The sequence below is a fragment of the Anser anser genome (genome assembly GCF_964211835.1).
Source record: "Anser anser genome assembly, chromosome: 1".
NCBI classification, from domain to species: domain Eukaryota; kingdom Metazoa; phylum Chordata; class Aves; order Anseriformes; family Anatidae; genus Anser; species Anser anser.
In genome coordinates, this window is record NC_139720.1 from 19,920,714 (window position 1) to 19,946,267 (window position 25,554).

General features: G+C 36.6%; 1 long non-coding RNA gene across 1 annotated transcript in view; it reads left to right on the forward strand.

Moving 5' to 3' along the window:
* Nucleotides 1-9,690, forward strand: part of LOC310880540 — a 61,312-nt gene extending 51,622 nt beyond the window's left edge. The window contains exon 4 of the long non-coding RNA XR_014571753.1: nt 4,399-9,690. This is a non-coding gene — a long non-coding RNA (uncharacterized lncRNA). The remainder of the gene's footprint in view (nt 1-4,398) is intronic.
* Nucleotides 9,691-25,554: the final 15,864 nt, after the last annotated feature.

Genomic DNA, 25,554 nt, shown 5'->3' on the forward strand with positions numbered 1-25,554 from the left:
TGTTTTACACAGATTCCTTTCAGACAGGAATCTCTGTAGAAATCTGGTTGTTAAGAGTTGCCCCCCAGTTTTTTGAATCAATCATGTCAGTCCCTCAAGACATGAAGATGAATATTTTTAAGGTATGGTCCAAAGCATAAAATAGACTGGACATATAAAATATATAGAATGTTTTCTTAACTAATGCACTTCCAAGAACTATGTTTTGTTTTAGGTTTGTGAGAAGAATAAATTGCATGATCTACTTCTTTTTGAACAATTAACCATTTGATTGCCCATATTCTATATTTGGGCTTTGAATGCTATTGTCATTAAGAGCCAACCCCTGCTTTGAATATATAGACTGGAAGCAATTAAAGCCTTGCATTAGTGAAATTAAATCACATTAGTGAAAGTAAATCACATATTAAAAACATTCTGGTAAAGTAAAATTAATTTTGTATTTTCTTTGTTAAGCTTAAAAATTAATCTTAAATTTCATCTCAATTTAGAATTTGAAAATTTATACATCCATCAGTCACTGGATGCTCTGTACAAGTCTAAACCTAACAAAAATTCAATGCTGCCATAAGCTTTAGGACAGGAAAAAGCATCATGATAACCTACAACAGTTAGCTGATAAAATTACACTATGCAATGTACAGGAAATACTTCAGAGAAAGAATAAAATAAAATACGGGGCTGAGACTTCTTGAAGATATTAGAAAGTGAGTATATACCTTCTTATTTGAACAGTTCAAATTCACAACAAATAAATAAATAAATGTGTCTCTAGCCTTTGTTACATAATTTTCTTGCAACTTCTTTAATTATTTCCAGAGGAAAAGAAGTGCTTTGTTCATACCTTCAAGACAAACAAGCATCTCTAGAAAGAAAATGTTCTCACACAGTTTTTAGTTTGGGTGTGGTTAATGCTGGCTGTTTTCCAGACCAAGTGGCTACCCAGCCACTCTGTCACTCTCCCTGTATGACAGGACAGAGGGAGAAAATAAGATTAAAAATCTCATGGATAGAGATAAAAGCAGTTCAATAATAAAAGTACAGGTTGGACGGAAAGAAAAGACAAAGGAAATTTATTCATTCCTTCCCATCAGCAAGAATTGTTCAGTAACTTCCTGGAAAGCAGAGCCTGGAAAGCATGCATAGTGGTTGCATCTGAAGACAAACTGCATAACCACAAATGTCCCTCCACTCCTCATTTCACCCAGCTTTTATTGCCAAGCACAACATCAAATGGTATGGAAAATCCATTTGGTCAGTTTGTGTCAGCTGTCCTGGCTATGTCCCCTCCCAGCTTCTTGCCCACCCCTAGCCTACTGGTCTGTTCTGGGGAAGGTGGGGAGACAACCTTGGTGCTGTGCCAGCACTGCTCAGCAATATACAAAACAGTAGTGCATTATCAACACTGTTCTAGCCACGAGTGCAAAGTTCAGCGCTACATGACTGTTAAAAGGAAAGTTAACTTGATCCCAACCAGACCCAGGAAAATTTCTGTTCTCCCCTCCCTCTTTCACCTCTTTTTCCCTTTAGGCCTTTTAAAGAAAGAAAGGGGGAGGTTAAAAAGTTTTTACTTCCATCTGCAGAAGACACATTACTCAAAAGCCAGACTGAGCAAGCAGGCTTACTGAAGTTTCAAAAGCTTATTACTTTTCCATTCCCACAGTATTTAATAATATTTCACAAGATTAAAGGACTACAGAATCTGTGACTCCGATAATGAGATAAAGTTACACATACCACCAGTAAACACACTGGAAGAAAACATTTTAGAAGCATCCACACTTGGCTTCAGGTGTTTGCAGTGTTAGCTACTTAGCTCCCTTTCCTGTCAGGTGAAAGAAGTAGATATTTTTAATCACAGGTCCCCAAGGACCTATTTTAACTTTTTTATTTTATTCTTTTCAGGATGAGATGAACAAAATCCTGTTCTACTCTAGCCTGTAGTGAATAGGTCAAATGAAGATGTCTACCACTGATCAGATAAAACCCATCCCCATTATCCCAGATACATGTCTGATTCAAACATGATTAGTGTTTGGAAGGTATTGTTTCGCACTGGATACAGATCTTTTGAGATTAGATACATCTCTCCTTAGAAAGACAAAGGAACAGAGAAAGTCATGTAGATCTATGAATAAAGTAATCCGAGTCCTCCTTGCTTTCCTGATAGAGTGCTTACAGGTTTTGGGATATATTTCTGTTCAAGCTGTAACAAACATGCACCAGAATATTTTTGGAAGACGAACTTCCTGTCAAGCACAAGGATTCTTCTTCATCTCTTAGTAACAAAAGCTACATGCCAGAATATTGCTGTTGACAATGAATCATTATTCTCTCATTGGTTTGTAGCTAGATCATCATAAATGAGAAAGATTCTCAAAGAGCTGTTTCTTTCCAAGACGAATGATATCTTTTTTCTCTTGATTACTGGTTGTTATAATAGCAGAGCTTCTGCTGCAGAATGCCTAATTAGGTAATTTGCAGAGTTTTTATTATATGTTGTTCTTTATCAAATGACAGCAGCTACAGAGATTAATAAAGCTGTCAGCTGTGGGTAAATTCATAAGTGATTATTTCAATTTTTATTCTCAAGTGATACTTATTAGCATATTTTCTTTTTTATTGAGGAAAATACAGTGGATAGATTGAGTGGAGTTATCTCTTTAACATGAGTTAGCTTCAGATTTTGTTGAATAAAGTGTCTTCCCTAGAGATAGGTCCAGTAGCAGTAGAATTTTAACTAACTAACTAGTAGACACAGTGTTATTATTAGTATGGACTACATATTTAACTGGCAATACAGACAGTCACAAAACGGTTAGAAAAGGGAAGGAAAATTCAGCTTCAATTTTCATGTACACTTAGGCTAAATATTTGCTACAAACTGTATCCTGGTCTTTTTTCTTAAACACTTAGAAAAGTGAAAGAATTCATTTAATTATTAATATACTTTGAAGCACAAATCAGTAAATATTATATAATCTCCCCTTTCATAACTGAAGTTTGTAAGTCTTTAATTGAAAATGTTTATTAAATAGCAAAAGCCATTCATTTCATCTTGAAAAGAATGGTATGATCATACCAAGTGAAATACAGCACTGGAATTTTTATTGTTGGTTTCAGTGGACCCCATAATTCATCTTATGTCTCTGCCTTCACCTAGGCATTCATGTCTAGTGATGACCTCACTCTGTCACTGGCTGATTCTTAATTTAGACATTGATGCTATAAATGGAATCAAGAGGAATAGAAATGGATTTGCCAACATGAATCTTGTCATAGGACAGAAACCTTAAATTTAAAGGTCTTTATGAGAGACTAAATTCATACTTTTATAGTAAAATATAATTAGCAATTATTGGAAAAACTGAATTCTCTGATCTTTTAAAACATCACATGAAGCACAGCTGCAAAGTATAAATCTTGGTATTTCTTAGTTGATAAAAAGCATAGAAGATTTTAAAGGTCATAAAATCATTCTACTACTAAAATAGAAAACAGAGACAGAGAATCATATCTTTTCAACTACACTACTTGCATATTGTCTGTTACCTGAAACATAATAAATATTTGTATTGCATTTTCATTTTTCCAGCTAAGGAAAATCAGTAAGAACTGCAAAAGGCCTGTTTTGTTTTGTTTTGTTGTTGTTGTTGTTGTTGTTTGTTTGTTTGCTTTGTTTGTTTGTTTTGTTTCGTTTTGTTTTTTTTCTCTTGTGGGGAAAAAAAGAATCATCCAAAGCTTATATACTTCTATTTGGAAGTAGTGTCTTCAAAAAACTTTAATTGAAACAATAAGCTTTATAAGCTTTATACAGGCTACCTTTTTGTACTTAAACTTCCAGGAAAATAAGGGTAGTTTGTGGGTTTCTCTCTTAAGGAATATTCAAGATCAAAAGTCTCCTGACCAAAACCCCACTCTGGAGTGCATTTCTGTCCCACTTTTTCAAAACAACTGCATTTGTGTGTATGTGTTTGTACAGCATCAGAGGCAGGCACTAATTTGCAAATGAACAAATAGATAAGGTGTTTTGGTTTGTCTGGCTTGCAATGTATCTAACTCCTCCTCCTTTCTTTGCACTAAAGGACTTCCTTACTCATAAGCATATTGCCAAAGAAAATCTGTAAGCTATTTACATCTAGAATCTTTCCCTCAGCTCATTGATCAGATTATTAAATGATTTAAGCCATCCAGATTCCCATTCCAATAACAGGAACTGATCAAGTATGACTGATGAAAATATTAATAGAAATCTCATTTTATTATATTTACATTGCTTGGGACTAAATAAGTGTGTGTAAATATTAAGCTAGAGCACAAAAATATGACATATCCACAGACATTTTTCAAGCAAAAATAAAAGTTACTTTCAGTAAATGAACTGTTCTTTCTCCACAGGATGAAACTACACAAATTCAGTGCAAGGTGATATAAATGGTGTACAGAACCCCATTACTTCTGGAGAAATCCAAAAAGAAGATTTGTTTCAGGAATTACTCAAACTGATGGAATTTGTTTAATTCACTATGGCACTTTTCAATGCTCACATTTTTTGTTTTACTCTGCTACAGTCCCACTTCCCAACAGATTGTGGCCATGTCTTTATTGCGTCTATTCCTTTAGCACACTCTGACTGTCTTACTACTCTGTCATAAAGTGAAGTGTCAATCTCAGGTTTTCCAAGTCTACCCACAGCTAGGACAAACTGAAAATCTGAAAGGGGAGCAAGGAATGGATACCTCAAGGATTCACTCAGCTTTAATCAGCTTTCATACACAGATTGCCTTCAATGTAAACAAGTGCAGCCTACCACGTATCCCATCTACTTTTGTATGACATGATCAGTCACAGATAAATGCAATGGTTTGGGAATACTTCCTTTTAAAGGTTGCCAGTCCTGCCTGTTACACAGACATTGTGGATGTCCACAGTCAAGTCTTAAATTTACACTGGGCTCTATAACGGTCCTGGCATTGGCAAAACCAAGTATGGTTGTGGTGGTTTTACCGTGTTAGGCAGCAGAACACCACAACCGTTCTCTCACTCCCCCTCCTTAGATGAGGAGGGGAAGAAGTAAAGGAAAGAACAACTCACGGGTTGAGATAAGGATGATTTAATTAAAGGGAAGGAAAAAAATAATAATTATTAAGGAAATATTATTATTAATTAAACAATTTAACTAAACAATTTAACTAAACAATTAACAATCTAACTAAAGGGGAAAAAAAGGAAAGGGGAAAAGGGAGGAGGGAAAGGGAAAACTAAACAAAACAAGTGAAGGCTATGTGGAAGTGCAGAGGAAAGAAATTACTCTCTACTTCCCACAAATGAGCGATGCTTGACCACATCCTTGAAGCAGGGCCTCAACGCAAGCCGGTGTTCAGGAGGAGGACAGACGTTTTCACAATGAGAGCCCACCCCTCCCCTCTTCCTCCTTTTTCCACCTTTTATTGCTGAGTGTGACATCATATGGTATGGAATATCCCTTTGGTTGGTTTAGGTCAGCTGCCCTGGTGATGTTTCTTTTCTCACATCTTCGCCCACCCCTAGGGGGGTTAGAGAGAGTCCTGATGCTGTGCCAGCACTGCTCAGCAGCAGACACGACACTGGTGTGATACCATTGCGGTTTTAGCTACGAGTGCAGAGCACAGCACTGTATGGGCTGCTGCGGGGAAAGTTAACATCCCAGCCCAACCCAGTACAATGGTACAACCAAAGTATGTTTGCTTTAAGGGATTAGAAGTTCCCTTGTTATCCTGAGTCCAAGCTTTTCAACTACATCTGGTTTTTGCATGGGTTGATCAAAAAGGAAAATGTTTCTGCCATATGTACCCCAAATATCCTTGAGTTGATTGACAGCCAATATGGCTATTTGAATAGAACTGGATTTTCATACAGTCCATTGGTTTCATTGATGATGACAAAACTGTATCAAGTCAACACTCTCCATCTTGATCTACAATTGTTTCACCCTTGCCTAACACCATTTATGCAGGAAAAATAAATAAAGCTAACCAGGTGTGCTGGTTATGGCTAAACATCTACCTGCTGATGTTTAGCCAATCTGAACAATTCCTTCTACATTAACATTTAACAACACTAAGTCTTGTAGCACAGGAATTTGCAAACAACTTGACAGAGATGCATTAAAAAAAAAAAAAAAGTAATAGTTACTTAATAATTTAATAGGAAATTAAGTGATCAACATTTACAGAAAATACTCTGACAAATAAACAACATTTTTAATGAAACTGTAATATATTTTAACAAAATTTGGATCCAAAGTAAGTTATTTTTTAATGTAAATTATTTAAACATATGCAACATAACAGATATGAAACCTTTTGATAGGTTGTTTAGAAAATTGACACACTTAACTGAGTTAAAAAATTACTTGTAGGTGTAAAAAAGGTGGCTGTAAAGAGTACTGTAGCATAACCAGTGATGAAATGGTACTAATCATGCAGTGGTCTGTGTACTTATCACTGATCTGAAGAAAATGCAAGATAATTATAGATTTATTTGAAAGTGAATAAAATGCTTAAAGTAAGCAAAGACTAGTGAACGGAACCACTTATTAAGATAGAGAAGCTTGAAATGCTTGATAAACTTGTCATTTGCAAACAATGCCATTTCCAGTATGAATAAAATTAAAGTTGAGAAAGGAAGAATGGAAGCCTTGCTTACAGAATGGGATACGCTATCTTTCCAATCACTGATTAAGTTGCTTCAAAATTCAGTTAAACAGTTAAAATAAAGAATATGGCATGAAGAAAAAAAAAAAAAGAAAAAAAAATGTTGGTGAATAAACAGAAAGATACCAATTAGAGGTGTCTGAAAAACAGAGCCCAGATCCAGATCTAATATTGACAATTCACAAAATACAAGATTGAAAGGCCAAACAAATTTCAGGGTACTAATAAAATGTAGATTGTTATGCCTGAGTGTAATTAAGCAGGGTAACAATCCAGCGTGTTGTGGTGAAATTTCCATTCAAAGAAACTTTACATAAGTAAATTCTCTAGTCTGTACTATGCAGGAACTTCAATTAAAATCATCATGACAGTCTCTAAGTCAGCACAATATACTACTGTTTGAATGTCCATTAGCAAATGGGAGTAAGAATACAAGTGACATTTTTGTGGTATATAAGTGAACTCAAATGGAAAAATTTAATTGGAACAAAATAACCTACTGTTAAAAATATATCTATATTTGGAGTAAAACATGTTATCTTTTATTTCGAAGTCATTTACTAAAGCTTTTTAAAATTGTATAAAGGAAAAGAGGGTAAGGGCACTTAAAAGTATATTAGAGCAAAAATAAATTTTCAAGCCATTTTAGAAAGTTCTACTTGCCATTTGGGAGCAAATAACAACTCAAAGCAGCTTCATAAGTAAAGTGCTTTTTCTATAACTCAAGTTTGTCCCATATAATTTTGTTTCTTCTTTACTTCTTCCCACACAGGATTAAAGTAATATATATATATATATTTGTTTGTTTGAAGCCTTTCTTTGCCTCTTTTATCTTGGATTTAACAGTCAGAAGATAAACCTTTAAAAGGAGGCTTACATTGGAAACTATGCAAACATAACTGTAATATCACAAGCAGGGATGTTATTTTATCATCATTCTTTCCAATAGGCACTGTAAACATTTTAATGTTTGTTTTCATACCTGTGGGACTTATTGGCTTTCATTTAGAAATATAATTTATATAACTTTGAATACTATACCAGTAATGTCAGGTGTAATTAGTTTTAGCTGGCAGCTGACCTGACCTGTAAATTCTTGTGGGAAACCACTGACAAGGTAAAACACAGATTTTTTTTTTCCTTTTTATAGCTAAGAAGAAATCTATGTGGCTAGAAATAATATTTTTTAGGTCTCAGGAATGAATAATCGCTAGCGCTCTGTTGCTGCGTTTTTATAGTCTTTGAAAAAATGAGAATACAAGACATTTTTAGCATAAATCATGATACACATGGGAATTTTGTCAACAGTGAGTGTTCTCTCTGAAAACAGAATTATTTTATTTTATTTTATTTCAATGAGCTGATTGGCATCTGTGTGTATTTGGAATCCCAAGTTATGATCTTAGGAGCCTTGTGTCATTGTTTCCCATTTTTGGGAATCCCCATGGATTTGGGCCATTTGTTGGATCAGTTTGATCAAGCCCTTAAAAATGAAGCTATCTTACTCATCAGAACCAGCAATGACTTGCTTTATACACATATGTTGTGGTGATAGAGACTTTTAAAATTATTTTAAAATATACCTAATAACTCAAAATTAATATAGAAGCATATTAAGCATTAGAGTGTCATAATGAGCAAAAAAAAAATCAATATAAATAATTTTTTTCAAGCACTGACCTTAATAGTGATATGGTAGAAATTTAAACTCTGAAAACAGTGCTCAAACTTGAATTTTATTTACTCCTAATCTGGCTTGAACTTTCTTCTCAGCAACACAGCAAAATCCTAGACACTTTGTTACAAATACCCTAATTAGAAATTAAAAATAAACAATTACTAATTATTTTTAAATTATATATCTAAACTCAGAAGGAAATATTACTATAATATATTCTAATCTTCTCTACAGCAGGCAAATCATGTGATAATTTCTGCATCAAGCTCATCGTTTTGGTGTAAGACATAATGTATCTCCTTAAATGTCATCCCACGTTGATTTAAAGATTTCAAGTGATGGATAATACATCGTACCCCGAAGTAATTTCTACCACCAGCTAATTGTCCCCATTATTAAAAGGTGTCTTAATAGTAATCTATATTTGAATAGCAAAAGCTTCCAGACACTTCCAAACACTTTTAATAAAGTATGCTTTGAAGATGAAAAGTATTTTATGATTGTTAAGTAGTACTAGCAATGGATAATTAGTATAGACAATTTCATTAACATGTTCAAATAAGGGGATTAGTTTTTCAGCAGCCATATCTTTTTTTGTGGTTTTTTTTTGTTTGTTTTGTTTTCTTTTTTTAGTTAACAACACTATTTTTCCACATAATTTTATTTGGAAAAAAAATAGAAAAGACAAATAAAATCTCAGATTTTTTTCATAACTGTAAAGAAACTTTTTTCTAATCTCTCTATATGCAGATAATTCAGATACAAACAGTGTATTAGATGTGTATAGCATGTGTCAAAAATTAAATCTATAAATGTGAAAACCCATTGGTTTTAAATTCATAAATGTTATTTACATTTAATGTAATATCTGATTCCATGGTAACGTTACTGTAAATGATCTGGGAGAAAAAAGAGAAAAAAAAAATAAAAAAAATAAAGATGAATCAAGCTAGTTTTTTAGGGAATAAAATAAGATTAAATATGGTAGAGAAAGGTAAAGACTTGGACAACAGAAGTATTTCTGTTTGCAGACTTCCTTTAAGTTGTTCTTCCCCTTTTCCCTCTCCTTTTAGAGAGTTAGACAGAACTTAACTATGTAGAACCTCCCTAAAATTCATAAACTAACCCTTCTATACTCCTCCTCAGGCAGATTTTTCCTGAAGTGCATATGAAAATTAATGAAACATCCTAAAAGAAATGAAGTTGGTAACTTAAATATACATAGTTGAGCATTATAAATATTTCTACACATTGAAAATCATCAAAATTGTAATAAAATATAAAAAACAGTTAATGCTATCAGATAAGATGTTCCTACACTACTCCCACACCTGGAAAATACAAACCCACGTAATCTCAGTGAACTGATGTACGTGAGGAAGCTGGGTGAGCACACACCAAGGAACGGATAAATTAGTACTCCCGTGGCAGGATTTGCTTTGTTGCTGATACCATTAGAAAGCTAAAACATTTAAATTTAAAAGTCTAGGCCTAAAGTGCAAGAATTGCAATATTGACAGTCTCCTGAAGGAACAGCCTCTTGAGTTTAATGGAGTTCACTGTATAGCTTTCGAAAACCTGGTGCTCAAAATATCAATAGAGACAAACTATTAATTCAGGCTCACAGCTCAGGTAAACAACTACTGTGTAAGAAATCTGTAAGAGAAACGAAACACTAAGGAGTGGAATCCTAGATGTGACTTTACTGCTCCTCACTTTATCCAGAGCTCCAGCCTATGTTAGCTCTGGCCAATGTTAGAAGTCCATCAGTCACTGGATGTCAGACAAAAAGGGCAGAACTATTTTTACCCTGGAACCAACTTCTAGTATTTACCCTTTCACCTCATTCCAATAGCAGGTGTAAATAAGCTTGTACATATATTTCTGATTTTCAGACTTCATGTTTTAGCTGCTTACATTTCTAATTTCCTAGAGTACTGGGTGCTTAACAGTGTTGAAGACTATCAAGTTTAAGATGGCACAAATGCTTGAGAGATCTGAATTTGTAAATACTGGAGCTGAAGGAATATAAAATAATCACAAAGCATTTCATGCACCTTGAAACCCAGGACAATAGTTTTGCAATTCATTATATATGTGAAACACTCATGGGATGCAATTCTGTCTCTAAATTCCTTATGGGGTACAGTTAGATCTAGTAGCTAGTGCTATTCTATTGGTGCTATCAAAAGCATAAGTCCAAATTTCAGTATTGTTAAAGTTTTTTTTTCAACTTTCTAAAACAAATAAATACATTATTATCTCAAAAACAATGGGAAAGCAACCTCTAAGAAACTCCAGGTGTTCTAAAATACGCCTTCTTTTGATGCTAAAGATTACTTGAAAAATTTGAACTCTTCTGGTTGCTTCTATAGCAACCTTGACAATCCTTTTGATAAAATTGTTATTTACTAGTAACACAGAAAAGTCTATTTCTTTGAACACAGAAAGGCTCTTACAGAAGTAGATACTGACCTAAACTAAGTAGCATAGAGCTACTCAACCTCATAACACAGGTGCTCTGCTTTAATTGTAGCAGCAGGGAAGTGGAAGGAGGCCAAACTCTTCATACAAATTCACACGTCTTGCTTTCGCACTTTCTTGCTACCTTCTCTCAGCTTCTTTGATCTCGCCTTCATTTCTTTTCCATAAATGGGCAAGGTTTATACAAGCATAGATTCTGTTGAATTAGTCCTCCTACTCTTGCACATATTATCAGTCCTCAGGAAAGCCCACTGGAGGTCAGCTTCTGCTAAAACCCTGCTACATGACAGTATTTTCAGCCATCTCTCTACTATATCGACCTGTGGTAGTGCTTCATAACCTCCTGTTAAGTAAGCTGAAGCTTCAAAATGAACAAAGAAAGCATACTTCACTACACAGTATACAGTGTACCCATGGAACTCATTGTGATGAGATGCCATGGATGTCAAAGATACAAATACTTATAAAGACAGCTATAAAAATCATTGAAGAAAAGTGTGCTGGGGAATGTTATACAGAAGATGCAGCAACTTTCACCTCAGGAAATATCTGCATTACAGCTTTTCCAAACTGAGGGCATATGTCTAAGAAAGCATCATTCTATATATATCCTTCTAGAGATGGCTACTGTTAAAGATATGGCTCTGCACTGAAGGGGTATTTAGTCTTATCCAGACGTAGTAATTCTTATTGCTGTGCCTAAACTAACTGCCTATGTTTAGTGATCTAGTGATATGGCCCCATATCAGAATGACTTCTGCTCAAAGGTAATTGCTCTGCTAGAGCTACTAAAGAAGCTACTGCATCCCAGAAACTCTCCTCAGCAACTGAAAAAATGCAAAGTCAGTCCAGGATGCTTATCTTTTGTCATGTTTTATAAACTACTATTAAATAAGCATTGCATGTGGCAGAGTTGTAAAACACAAAACCAAGATATTTTCTGATATACAGACAATAAAATTGATTGTGCTCTCTCTCAGGACTTTACAGTTACTCTTCTAAGATGCACTACAGAGTGTATCTCTGTAAAGTTGTTCTCTTTACATAAAACATAGTTCAGGAAACTGTTTCCAATAGAAAAAGATACAGACTTGTAGAAAGCTCTTGTGATGTCAGTGAGTCTCTCTGAATGCAAGCAGAGGATCCTGATTCAGCTGCAGTGACTGTCTGCATGCTGGCACAAAAAGGTACTTCCTATTGTGCAAGTAAGAAGAAAGAGTTGCAGTTGCTAAGGAAAATCAGCTAAAAAATTAAGACACAACATTTCTAAGGGACAAACCAGTCTTCCAATTCAGGTTTACCACGGTTAAATAATACTCATCTTATTTTCAACATGTGGTAGCATAAAGGATGAAATATATTTCTGCGGTTCCCAGTTTCAGTTATGCTTTTTTTCTAAATCTTCCTGATATGATTACTAGAAAATAGGATTATCTAGCACTGATCCCTGCTCAAAACACTAGTTACTTCATACTACACATCATTTTTATGTTATTCATTTTTCATGCTAATTCTATGACATCAGTTCTCTTATACTTAATTAATATTTTCCACCTCCACACTTTATTTGATAAATTTAACATATTCCCCTCACACACACCGTCTTCTCTCAGGGCAATTTAGATTATAGGAACTTGACAGAAAGTAAAAGAAAAGAAAAAAAACTATTAATAAATTCAGCAAAGCTTGTAAGGAGGAAAATATATTTTCCATCAGGATAAAAGTAAACAGTCTATTTTGGGTAAATGACTGTAAGTTAAACACCTATGAAAACTATTATTTCTCATGGGTCTGACAGAAACCTGGGTATAAATGTTTTAATACCTAACTGCTTAGTATGAAATCAAAGCTATGAAGCAGCCTTGCTTTTAATAACCTTATTCATTTTATATTACACTCTCATCCCCCTGATTTTCACAGAGACACAAGATACTTGGTCAGAATATTTACTTTGATATTACATAGAATCTACCTAAAGTACTGTTAATAAAACACATTTAAAGTTATTAACATTATAAATAGTTGCAATGAATCTTTACAGCTGGGAAATTCAGTCTACTCAAAACACCGTTAATTATTCTTGCTTCGTTAAAGTGCTATTTGTGGAAAATCTTACTTAATTTAAAACTGTGTTATTTCAAATATGGAACTGCTTCATTTCTTAGCTACATCTTTACCTGGACTTTGGATTTTAATATGAAGTTTCTTATCAGCCCCAAAAGTGACATCATTATCTACATATTGTTTATATTTATTATTTACTGGTTATTTAGTAGAAAATAAAATTGGTTGATTTCTTTAGTTCTGTCTCAGTGATTCTATAACAGTTCATATAAGAATAAACTACGTTTGGTGGGGTACTGGCCTTTACTAGTAGTTATGTACCTTTAAAGCTATCTCTAAAACACAGTCCTCCCAGTAGCCAAAGGAACAGAACATAATTTGATTTTCTCTGTTCTAATCTTGAGTCTCTTTCTCATGCTGGAAAATGGTAAATAAATGTCAACTCAAGCAGCAGCAGCAATTTATATTCTTGTACACTAGAAAGTCAGCTCCAAGCTCTTAGATTTATTTTGCTTTTATGACTCTTAGATCATACCACCTTTTTGGTATTTTTAGGGTTGAAAAATAGTTCCCAGAGGTCTATGTTTCTTTGTATCATATTAATAATGTGCAGTATTCACTCCTCAAATTTGTTCTTTTTTCTTTTCTAAAGATTCTATGTTTATTCTGAGTATTAGATATAGAAGTAAATTTCAGTTGTAAACTGTGAATTATTGACAACAAAGTGGTATTCATGCCTTGTTCAAAGTCATTTTTTCTCCATGTGGCACTAAAATCACTGCCATTAAAGTCAACTTAATTTTGAAAGTTAAAAATAGATCAATATTACACTTTTAAAGCAACTTTAAATGAGTTTCCAGAGCTCCTACTTGTACAGGAAAACAGTACATATTTGTTTCCACAGAAGTAACAGCTATTCTGCATCCAACATGTTAAAACATGTCTCTTGTGTAGTACCACTGTAAAGAGGATCTTGCCAGCCTCACAAGTTCTCTGCATGAAGCTCAGTTACCTTTGCTGTAAATAAGTAAAAAAAGATTCACTTTCATGGGACACAAGTTTGTATATGGCTACCATCAATTAAAATCAGAAACCAGTTTAGTCCAGTTTCTCAGAAATCTGCCTTTCATTTTGCAATACATTAATAGAGAGATTGTATGAAACGCTTTTTGAGATATTAAATATTGTATTTATATTTCATTAGAAATATAAACAAATAAAACCCGACTTCTGCAGTACTGAATATCTTTACTGATGTCTGTCACACACCCTGGGAACCCTTATTTCTTTAGACTTCCACCTTCTCTTTTGAAGCAGTGACATCCAGAGTGTGATCTTTGAACCCCAGGTGAGCCACAGGGTCAGATGAAGAGGTCTCTAGCTGTCTCCTGCGTTGTATTAAATTGTGTTCCAATCAAAATTGTGAGGATAATGTACATGTTGGTGCATGAAGGTTTTTGACTAAATTTGGATTTTTCTCAGAGTATTTGGATATCAGTGTTGAGGATATCTAGAGGGTACTAATGAATTCCTTCTTTATGTTGTCCCTGAAATTTGTCCAAGTCATTCCACACAAGTCAGTTTTTGAGTAAAAGTGTTTCAGTTGACTGAAAGCTTTGGTTTCTCCTCCAAAAGTCGGTTGGTGAAGATGGGATACCAACTTTATAATTAATAAGATGGGTATCTGCAGTAACCCAAGATTACTGAACTGTAGTTTCAGGGCCCTGAGACCACTAATAGGCCACTGTCCCTGCCCAGACCACCCTGGGGCCTTCCCCTCACCCTGTCAAGGCCCAAAGGCCCAGGACCTAGTTTCAGTTCCCTCAGGGCCATCAGTCCCTGCCCCAACTACACCATAGGATGTCAGTCTCCAGCTCCTCATACCACTGTCCTGTCCAGCCACAGTCCTGCTAAGCTGGGCCCACCTGCAGGCCCATGTCCCAGCGTGGCCTTGGCTGGTCCCCATCCCCAGGGAGGTGCCCAGTGCCTGGACATCCCACACGGTTCCAGGTCCCCAGCCCTAGGGAGCTTTCAGCTCTCAGGGTACCCTCTCAGTACAACTATCTTAACAGAAGAAAAAAAAATCAAATGTTTAGTGTCCTTCTTTATCCTCTTTTCACCTTTTCTTTCCAAACCTGCATGTTGTCCAGAATGCAACAAGCCATAACCACTTGGCAGCACAGACCATCAAAAGTGCATCACTCTCATCTTTGCTCTCAGAGCTGACTCCCAGCTGACTGTGATTTGAAGCTCAGCATTTAAGTCCTGATCTTGAAAGGCCAGCATGTGACTAGCCTTGGCAACCTAAAGGATGGCCTCAATCTCCCCGATCACCACCTCCCATGACAACTGCATTCCTCTGGGGAGCTGGAAATGTCAAATATCAAAGTAAGACCCATGAGCATGGCAGACAGTTTTCTCAGCAGCTGGCTTGTGACTAAAAAATTCACTGTGACGGAGATCAGAGTGACCACAAACAAAATGTAAAGCTCAGATGTTTGACCTAGCTTTATCTACATCATGATAAAAGGAAAAACATCCACTGACAAGAGGAGGCAGAGGAACACTAGGACAGATCCTCAGCTGTTGTAAAGGTGTATTTTGGATAAAATCAAAGGAGATTGTGATCATTCACTTATTGGTTCACACATGCATATTAACAGTTGTTAGAGAATGTTTTGCTGGAAAAGCTGTCTTCCAACAAAATGAAAATGATGACTTCATGACATGAAAGGCTTTTACCAGAGTATATTAATTACTTTTTAAAAGGTATCAGAAATAGCAGTTCTGGTAGTGTAACTATACTTTGTTTTGACCTTATGAAACATTTTGGGTTCAATGAAGTCAAAACATGTCAACTTTTATGTTAATTTGATGTAATGTAATGGTTAAACCATGTCAACTATTGCATTATGTCAAGGCAAAGTCACATAATGAAATGGAATATGACACCTCATGTCATAACATAATATTCCTTGGCATGTTTTGACATATGCTGTTATTGACATCACATTCCTAAAATACAATAAATTTGAAGTAATATTTTAATTGTTCTATCACAATAGAAATGCTTCAATTTCTAATCCAATTACGAACATAACTATTTTATCTATTACCTGAGCCCAGAATAAAATTTTCAGCATTTCCACCAGAATTGAATTTTCAAATTTCAAATTTTTCCCATACATCATTTTTCTAATGCTTAGATGGTCAGATACTTTAATGATAGGAATAGCACAATGGGATAGAAAAATCAAATGATGTTCACTGTCTCCTTGCATGCTTCATAAACAGGTCTAGTGATTTAGAATGACTGCCAAGCCTTTATAGATGTTCAGGTGCTAAAAAGTATTTATAAAAGCAACCAAACCATAGATACATACACCACAGTACAAAAAGGACGTAAAACTGTTGGAGAGTGTCCAGAGGAGGGCTACAAAGATGGTGAAAGGCCTAGAGGGGAAGACGTATGAGGAGCGGCTGAGATCACTTGGCCTGTTCAGCCTGGAAAAGAGGAGGCTGATGGGGGGACCTCATCGCAGTCTACAGCTTCCTCGCGAGGGGGAGTGGAGGGGCAGGTACCGATCTCTTCTCCTTAATCACCAGTGATAGGACCCGCAGGAATGGTGTCAAGCTGAGGCAGGGGAGGTTTAGGCTAGACATCAGGAAGAGGTTCTTCACTGAGAGGGTTGTCGCACACTGGAACAGGCTCCCCAGTGAAGTAGTTACTGCACCAAGCCTGTTGGAGTTTAAGAAGCGTTTGGACTGTGCATTTAGTCACATGGTCTGAATTTCTGGGTAGACCTGTGTGGTGCCAGGAGTTGGACTCAATGATCCTTATGGGTCCGTTCCAACTTGGGATATTCTATGATTCTATGATTCTATGATTCTATTTCACTAACATAGGAATTTAAGTTTTCCTTCTGTAGCTTAAAGCCATATGTATCCCAGTTTTCTCCTTTGGCAACACAAAGATAATGAAAAATAGCCTTATCACCCTAAGTTATTTGAGATATTCATCATCAAAACTGTATTTATTATGCACAGAATCAATTGAGGAGGTAAATCCATCCTCTGTGGTAAAGGTATAGGGTTTGCAGTAACATCTGTGCAGTCATCCTGATACTCTCTTTTCAATGTCACACGGGTCTGCATGGTAGAATTTTGTTAAGCACTGGGCATTTCAAACAAGGCCTGCAATAGTAGATAAGTGATGTATATAAAAGGTTTGTCTGATTCACTGTCATTTGCAGATGTAACATTATTCTTAATGCTTACGATGAATTAGGGAACACCAGAGTGAGTGTCATTCTGGTCAATGAAAAGACTCTGTTGCAGCAGATAGCTCAAAGCACATGACAAGCTAGATTTGTCACTGAAGTCAATGTAAGAAGTTCAGAGAAGACGTCAAGGGAAGGAGCTTATGTAGGATGGAGGAAGAGATTTCTCTCTTCTTTTAGTCCTACCATCAGTTTCAGTCACAGAAAAAACATGCAATTATGCTCTGCATACTGCAACACTGCAAAGGTGTTATATATCAACCCGTATCTTAAAAATGCTAATATCCACAGAGAAAGAAGAGCAGATTCACAGCTTTAGTGCATTCACAGCTTTAGTACTATATGAGTTTTTATAGACTTAGCCAATATCTCAGAAAACTTGTTTTAGAAACAGCTTCTCACAGACCCTGGGTTAAGACCAGATACCAAACCTCTACTCAGATAGAGGAATGTCCTGTTGAACCAGAGAAATATATTGTAGGGAGAATCCTTCTGACTCAGTGAATACCTGCTACCATATCACACAGTTCTTTTGCTAAATATATTCCTTAATATAAACGGAAAAATAACAACCAGAAGCAGTTGCACAGCAAGAAAGAATGGGGACTTGAAGAGCATAATTTGAAAATTTATTAAGTTCTTATAATCTGTGTACTGTTAATATCTTGACATTGGTAACAAAATTTAAGGTCTTGATGGTATCTTTTAAAGAATTAATAAATAAAAAAAAAAAAACTCTAAAAATAAGATCTTGGTTGAGCCATTATCCAGCAATTTGAAGGAAAAAATCTGTTTGGTGTTTCTTGAACTGCTAGAAATGACAAACAAGCATTTTTCTTTATAGTTTATGCTGATGGTAACAAACAGTCAAAAGTTTAGTAATATTTGAAAATATTATTTTCTTGTACAAATTATTTCTTCAGGAGGAATAGACAGTGAGTGCATAAGATAATCATGTTAAAAACCTTGTTCCCCTACCTGTTCACATCTTGAATTCTCATGAGATTATTCAAAGAAATACTGTTCCCATAGATAGAGGAAAACTTTCTCATTGACTTTAGTGAAATTATGTCAGAAACATATGTGATATCTCCAGGAGCTTTTTAGTGATAAAGTCTGTTCCTCTCCTATAGCTGCAGCACACATGATAAGAATAATCTCTAACTTCAGCTCGATGTTTTGGGCTGTTTGAGGTTTTTGGGTGAGGAAGAGACATGAAGCAGCTGCTCTGTAACCTGAAAGAATAGTTTCCTTTTTCCAGAGTCCTGAAGATTAGAGAGCAACATTTGGTGCTTCAGGCTACATAGGACTTCTTCAGGCACCATAACTTCTTCCCTTTGCTAAAAGTTATTTTTTTAAATAACTAGTATCATAAAATGGTTTGGATTGGAAGGAACCTTAAAGATCATCTAATTCCAACCCCCCTGCCATGGGCTGGGACACCTCCCAGATCAGGTTGCTCAAAGCCTCATCCAACCTGGACTTGAACATTTCAAGGGATGGGACATCCACAGCTTCTTTGGGCAACATGTTCCAGTGCCTCACCACCCTATGAGTAAAGAATTTCCTCCTTATATCGAGTCTAAATCTACCCTCTTTAAGTTCAAAACTGTTACTCCTTGTCCTATCACTACACTCCCCAATAAAGAGTCCCCAGCTTTCTTGTAGGCCCCCTTTAGGTACTGGAAGGCTGCTATCAGGTCTCCCTGGAGCTTTCTCTTCTCCAGGCTGAACAACCCCAACTCCCTCTGCCTGTCTTCATAGGAGAGGTGCTTCAGCCCTTTGATCATCTTTGGGGCCCTCCTCTGGAGTCATTCAAATACTTCCATGTCCTTCTTGCGTTGGGGGCCCCAGAACTGAACATTCTCTCCAGGTGGAGTCTCATCAGAGTAGAGCAGACAGGGACATTCACCTCTCTTTACCTGCTGGCCATGACTCTTTTGATGCAGCTGAGGATACAGTTGGCTTTCTGGACTGTAAGTGCACATTGCTGACTCATGTCCAGCTTCTCATCAGCCAACACCCCCACGTCTTTCTCATCAGGGCTGCTCTCAATCCATTCTCCACCCAGCTTGTATTTGTGCTTGGCATTGCCCCAGCCCAGATGCAGGACCTTGCACTTGCTCTTGTTGCACTTCATGAGGTTCGCCCAGGCCCACCTCTCAAGCCTCTCCAGGCCCCTCTGGATGGCATTGCTTCCCTCCAGCATGTTGACCATACCACACAACTTGGTGTCATTGGCAAACTTCTTGAGGGTGCTCTCGATCCCATTGTCCATGTCACCAATAAAGATGTTAAACAGCGCCAGTCCCAATACTGACCCCTGAGGAACACCACTTGTCACTGATCTCCACCTGGACATTGAGCTGTTTACCACAACTCTTTGAGTTCAATGATCCAGCTAATTCCTTACCCACTGAGTGGTCCATCCACCAAAGCCATGTCTCTCCAATTTAGAGACAAGGATATCATGTGGGACAATGTCAAACACTTTGCACAAGTCCAGGTAGATGATGTCAGTTGCTTTTCCGCTATCCACCAATGCTGTAACCCCATCGTAGAAGGCCACCAGAGTTGTCAGGCACAATCTGCCTTTAGTGAAGCCATACTGGCTGTCACCAATCACCTCCTTATTTTCCATGTGTGTTAGCACAGTTTCCAGGAGGATCAGCTCCATTATCTTGCCAGGAGAGATTGACTGTCCTGTAGTTCCCTGGTCTTCCTTTTTTCCCCTTTTTAAAGGATTTGGTTTATGTGGCTAGTGCTTTTGCTGATAATGACTGAGGCAAGAAACTCATTGAGTACCTCAGCCTTCTCCTCTGTAGCCCAGGTAACCAGGTCTCCTATTCCCTTATGGAGAGGGCCCACAACTTCTCTAGTTTTCCTTTTATCACTGATGGGCCTATAGAAGCCTTTCTCTAGAAGTTATTAATTTCAACTTTTATATTGCAAGACCATAGTTTCATATGAAATTAAGATTTATAAACTCTGAAAATAAAAGGAAGAAAAGCATTATATCCTTATCTGGACAGGAACCTGCTTTCAATAACCACAGCTTTTGATGCTAATTTACTGTTTTAAGGTATTCACAAACACCATCAAGATAAACCAGGGCAATCCTTTCCACTTGACTTTCACATCTACCTTCATTTAGGATACAAGAAGTATTTCTGCCAGAATTCTGTGCTTAGTAAGTAATGTTACTGGCTCAGGCATACAAAATGCTTACCCTGAAAAGTCTACAGTATAATTAGAAATAACAAGGTAGGTAGATAGACAGACAAACAGACAGACAGACACTTATATACACATGTATATATATGAATAATCACAGAATTATTTTTTATGCATTATATTTGGGAAAGGGAAGAGACATAGAAGGACTTAAGGTTTTAAAAAGGAATTAAAGACTTTAAATCTGAAAGTAAGAAACATTTAAAATCTGTAGGATATAGATTTTAGATATTTTAGTAATTTTTAAGTACGCTAAGTATACAGAATTACCCTGGTAGCTTTGCAGCAATTTAGCACCTGTATTAAACCCCAGTCCATGTTAGCATTTTTAAGGTTGGCTTACTCCTTTTATTTTCTGAAATAACTGGTCCAGCAGGTGCGTTTTAAAGATGGGTGTTTCTTGCCCACAAGAACATTAAAAAAAAAAAAAGGCAAATTTTGTTGTTATTGACCCATGAAGGGGAAAATACTTGTTTTGGTTGCTCTTGGATTGTTCTTTTAAGAGCGGGGTCATAAAGATCCTTTTGTGTAAGGAGATTATTTGCTGTGAAGCAAGCAAAAGGCTCCAGACCGCAAGGTATAGCAGGCAGGCATATGAAGCAGCGAATGTCACAGCAACAAGTGGAAGCCTGAAAGATAAGAAAATCTGAGGAGAGATTAGGAGGAGGCAATAAGCACAAAGTGAAATACAGGATATTCCATTATTTATTTATTTAGGGAAAAGAAGAAAAAAAAAAACAGTGTAAGTTTAGTCAAACAGGCTGCTCAGAGAGGCTGTGTAATCTCCATCCCTGAAGGGACTGAAAACACCACAGGATGTGGCCCTGGGCAACTTGATGTGCATGGCCCTGCATTAGCAGGGGGAATTGGACAAGATGATTTCCAGAGGTCCCTGCCAACCTCAGCCATTCTGTGATCCTGTGATCTGAGGTCCTACTTTTTGTTACAGCACAGCAAGAATTGCGCCAGGGAGAGGGGAGCTGTGGAGGCAGGGAGTGCCTGGGAGTGGCAGGGCAGGGCTTTGCAGCCAGGACTCATCCCACCCTGGCAGGGAAGTTGCAGGCAGCCCCTGCTCCAGCCCTGAGCATTGGACATCTTCCTGGGAATAAGCTGAGGCCAAGACATCTTGCTGGGGATACGCTGAGGCCAAGCCTGGTTGTCAGCCCACAGGTGGTTGTGGCTCAGGTGGGTCCATGGTCAAGCACATGGCTGCAGGGCAGCATAATCTGTAGATCATGCAGGGCCTCAGCTGAAAGCAAGCCCCTGAGGTTGGGGGTCAGCCAAGGCTATGACTGCCCCACAGTTTCTGGGAGCCTGTCCCCAGCATCACCATATGGAAGGGGCTGCTCACAGCTGTGCTGACTCTGAGCTGGCCCCAAGTCCAAATGACACCTCCATATGTGAGATAATGGAAGTCTCCTAGTGTACCCTGGGTTAGTATTCCAACAAATAATATATACTTGCATTTTCCCAACAGCTAAGAGCCATTAACTCTGGTATAATGCTCCTGAGTGCCCATCTCTGCAGTGTCTGAAATACCACAGATCTCAGCCAAGTCGAGTAGTGGGAATTCACAAGCAATACAACTGTGCTGTGGAAATGAGAAAAAAAAAAAAAAAAAAGAGAGAGAGATGGGCTGAAAGAGGGTGAGAGACAGTTCAAGGGTATTATTATACTGGACCAGGCAGGCTGAGACAGAGGAGTCCCTTAAGTAAAGAAACAAAACCTAAAATGTTTCCTTGCAATGATAAAGGGCATTTGAATGAATTGCTTGGAAAAGTTGAGTGGGTCTGCCCGTATACACTTTGGGAAAGGGTAACTGCTGTGAAATGAATTCAAATCACTAGGCTTTGAACCCAAAGGTCATATAAGTCAGTGCCACAACTTGGAGTGGGACTCCAGTTTCTGACCAGAGAAATAATTTCAACATGGAGCATACTCAGCTTCAAAGTGCACCTACATAATGTCAAACGTCAACTTGATATATATAATGTCAAACGGTAGCAGTGGACTAGACCTACCCATTCCAGGCCTACATTTTTTGCTTTTTGCTTTGAAGTAAGCTGGCTCCAAAAATAAGCAAACAGCAGCACTATCAGCTTTATGCACATTTGGAAGAGGTTGCATAGCAACAACTTCGTAGCTGTCTTCCTTCCACTTGGAAATTTATTAATGTCAGGGTGATGGCTGGGATTAATTACCTGGTTTGCTATCTTTTGTTGCTCATATACTTCGGAATTCATATCTGGAAAAAATGGGATTTTTCCAAAAATATTTTGCCCTACTCTAAAAATAGAAATAGACTGGTATCACACAAAATACAAAGTAAAATGTGTCTTAGATGCAGACACTACAGACATCAGTCTTCACTGATGATTGTAACAGTCTCCTGGAACACACAAGACTTAGCTCAAGTCCCTGTTTCAGGCCTCAAGTGTGACTTTTCTAAATCACACATTCATGCATTCTGTGGACTACTGAATAAGGAAAAGGTGGTAAATGGAAAATTTTTCACTGAAAAATTCTTGCCACTTATTACTGAAGATTCATTCCCAGACTATTCACAGGTAAACAGAGTTTACATGTGCCTAGCATGGAAGATAAAGAATGTACTTCTTATTTTCTGGATTGGAACACCAAACAAATGAATTCACTTTTCTGTTGCACTCTGATCATTCTGTTGCAACAACTGTTGGAGAATACTTATCACTGGAGTTTGGGGATTTCAGATGTCTGTTCATATGCTGTTCATGTTCAGCCACCAGTTGAAAATATCTTCTTTTCAGCTACATAACTGAGAGATATTGATCATGATATTAACTGAGATATTGATACATGGACTACTAATTGGGCTACTAAATACAATGGACAGCTAAGACAAAGAATATTCTTAGGAATATTCTTTCTGAGGAAGACTCAACATCATCCTCAGGCACTGAGACTTTTGAAAAACTTTGTTGTACAGTGCAGAGATTCCTGAATTAGGCTAGGACTAAAATGATAAGTTTCTCTAGGAACTATTCTTCATGCCTTAGAAACCCTTGTGCACTGTGGACAGCAATCAGTTCACAGATAATATGACCTTTGGTGCTACACACAAATGGTTTATTCACTTTTTTTTTTGAAATTTTAAAGTACAACAGACATACGAATAAATTTTTAATCTTCATTATCTTTGTGTTCAATTATTATTTTAAAAGATTGGAAGAAATCCAATCATTATATGATACATTATATGATAAACTATTTTTTAAAGACAGACTCACATGTAAAGAAAAGCAAAATAAAAAATGAAGGCTTAAACCTTGTTTATTAAAACATAGCATTTCAGCTCTACCCAAGTAATTTTTTGTTAGAATATTATTTTTTGTGTTCTTGCTTAAAAAAAGAGAACTTTATATGCACAGTTTGGCATGGTCCCATGAAAGTAAAATATTTCTCATGTAAAGAAACAAGAGACACTGTTAGTCTCTTGGTACTGTATTTTATGTTTTCTGCTACATGCTGTGGGTTGCTAAGTTATGAAAGACAAACCATTCTGTGTGATTTACCTGGAATAATTCTTCCTACTTTTGTAGGATCAACAACATCATCTATCCATGTCCTGGCTGGTCAGCCTCTTGATCTTTTGCCTTTTTGTCAAAAGTATATCATTTGTCTGAATCTTCTTGCTTTCCACATTTTTCAACCCAAGCTTTAACACATAGGTTTGCCTTAACAAGCTTTTCAATGTCATTTCTTACCCAAGTGTTATCTTACTGCAGACTCCATTCAATACATCTTCCAGGATATTATTCTCATCTTAAAAAGTTCCTCCCGCAGTTGCTTCACAGTTATTTTTTAGATTATTTCAGCTAAATAGTACTTTGCTCTAAATACAGCTGTGATCTATGTCCCTAAATGCACAGAAGGTAGATCCAAAACACAAATTCAGTAGATATTTTTCTAATATTTTCTAAAAAGAAAAAAAAAAGATGAAAAGTCTTAAGTAATTCAGGAAGAACTGAAAGACCACTGAAGTATCAGAAAGATACTACATGTATCTGCAAAGAGCAGTCCACGTAAAATGGGCAAAGATAGAATAATGTTATATTCAGTTGTAAAAGTTACCATAACAAACTGATAAGACACAAATCTCTTTGAAATGGTGTCAAAAGAATGCTGACATCTTCAGAAACTAAAGTTAGATTTACAAATTCTAAATTGGTTTGCATAAAACACATTTTGTTACCCTTACATCTTATGGCTATTTGTCCTATTCTTGCAGGTCTGCAAGTTTATACAAGTTAAATAAATTGCATTCCTCTCCACAACAGCACAGAACACAGATAGGCAATGCCAAATGTAAATGCAATGACTTGCATTTATAAATTGCGGATGTGACCAATCATTCTCAAGCATTTAGCATGTCAATGCTCAGAGTCTGGTGTTTTTCCTCAAACTAAAGTTTCAGAATGGAATTAGCTCTGTCATCTGCACATTCTGATAAAAAAGCTAAACAAACACTCTGTACTGTCACAACCACCCAGAAAAATGTTATTAAAAAACAAACTAGCAACAACAAAATTCCCACTAAAAATGGTCAAGTACAATAGGAACAGTTAGTGGTCAAGGAGTAAAAGGGATGACTAACTCTGAGTCTTTCAAATCTTACAGGTTTAAGTATGGACAAACTTTTTGCAGGATTGAAGTCTAAAATAATTATTTTCAAATGAGACCTTGAACTGTTCACTTTGCATTGTTTTGTTTGTTTTTGTTCGTTTGTCTTGTACTCAGAATGACCTGTGAGTTCAGGTCAATTCAGAGTTTCCTGAGAATGCAGGAAAACTTGTTAACCAAAAGACTAACTAAGCAGTAAGATACTGTGAGACATTTTAAGAAATGGGGTTCATAAATTACAACCAGATGCTTTTATCACCATTAGATCGTTCAGTTTCTACGATTTTTAATGACAATTAAGCATGACTTTGGTTAAAATAACGGATAGTTGTGACTTCAAGATCTTTTTAATGAGCATTGCAAATTTTCTCTGAATTTCAGTGGACTTTATTTTTCCTTTCCTGAAGTGTTTCCTTTTAACTCTTATTTTACAGAAATTTTTAACAATTTCTTGTTGTTT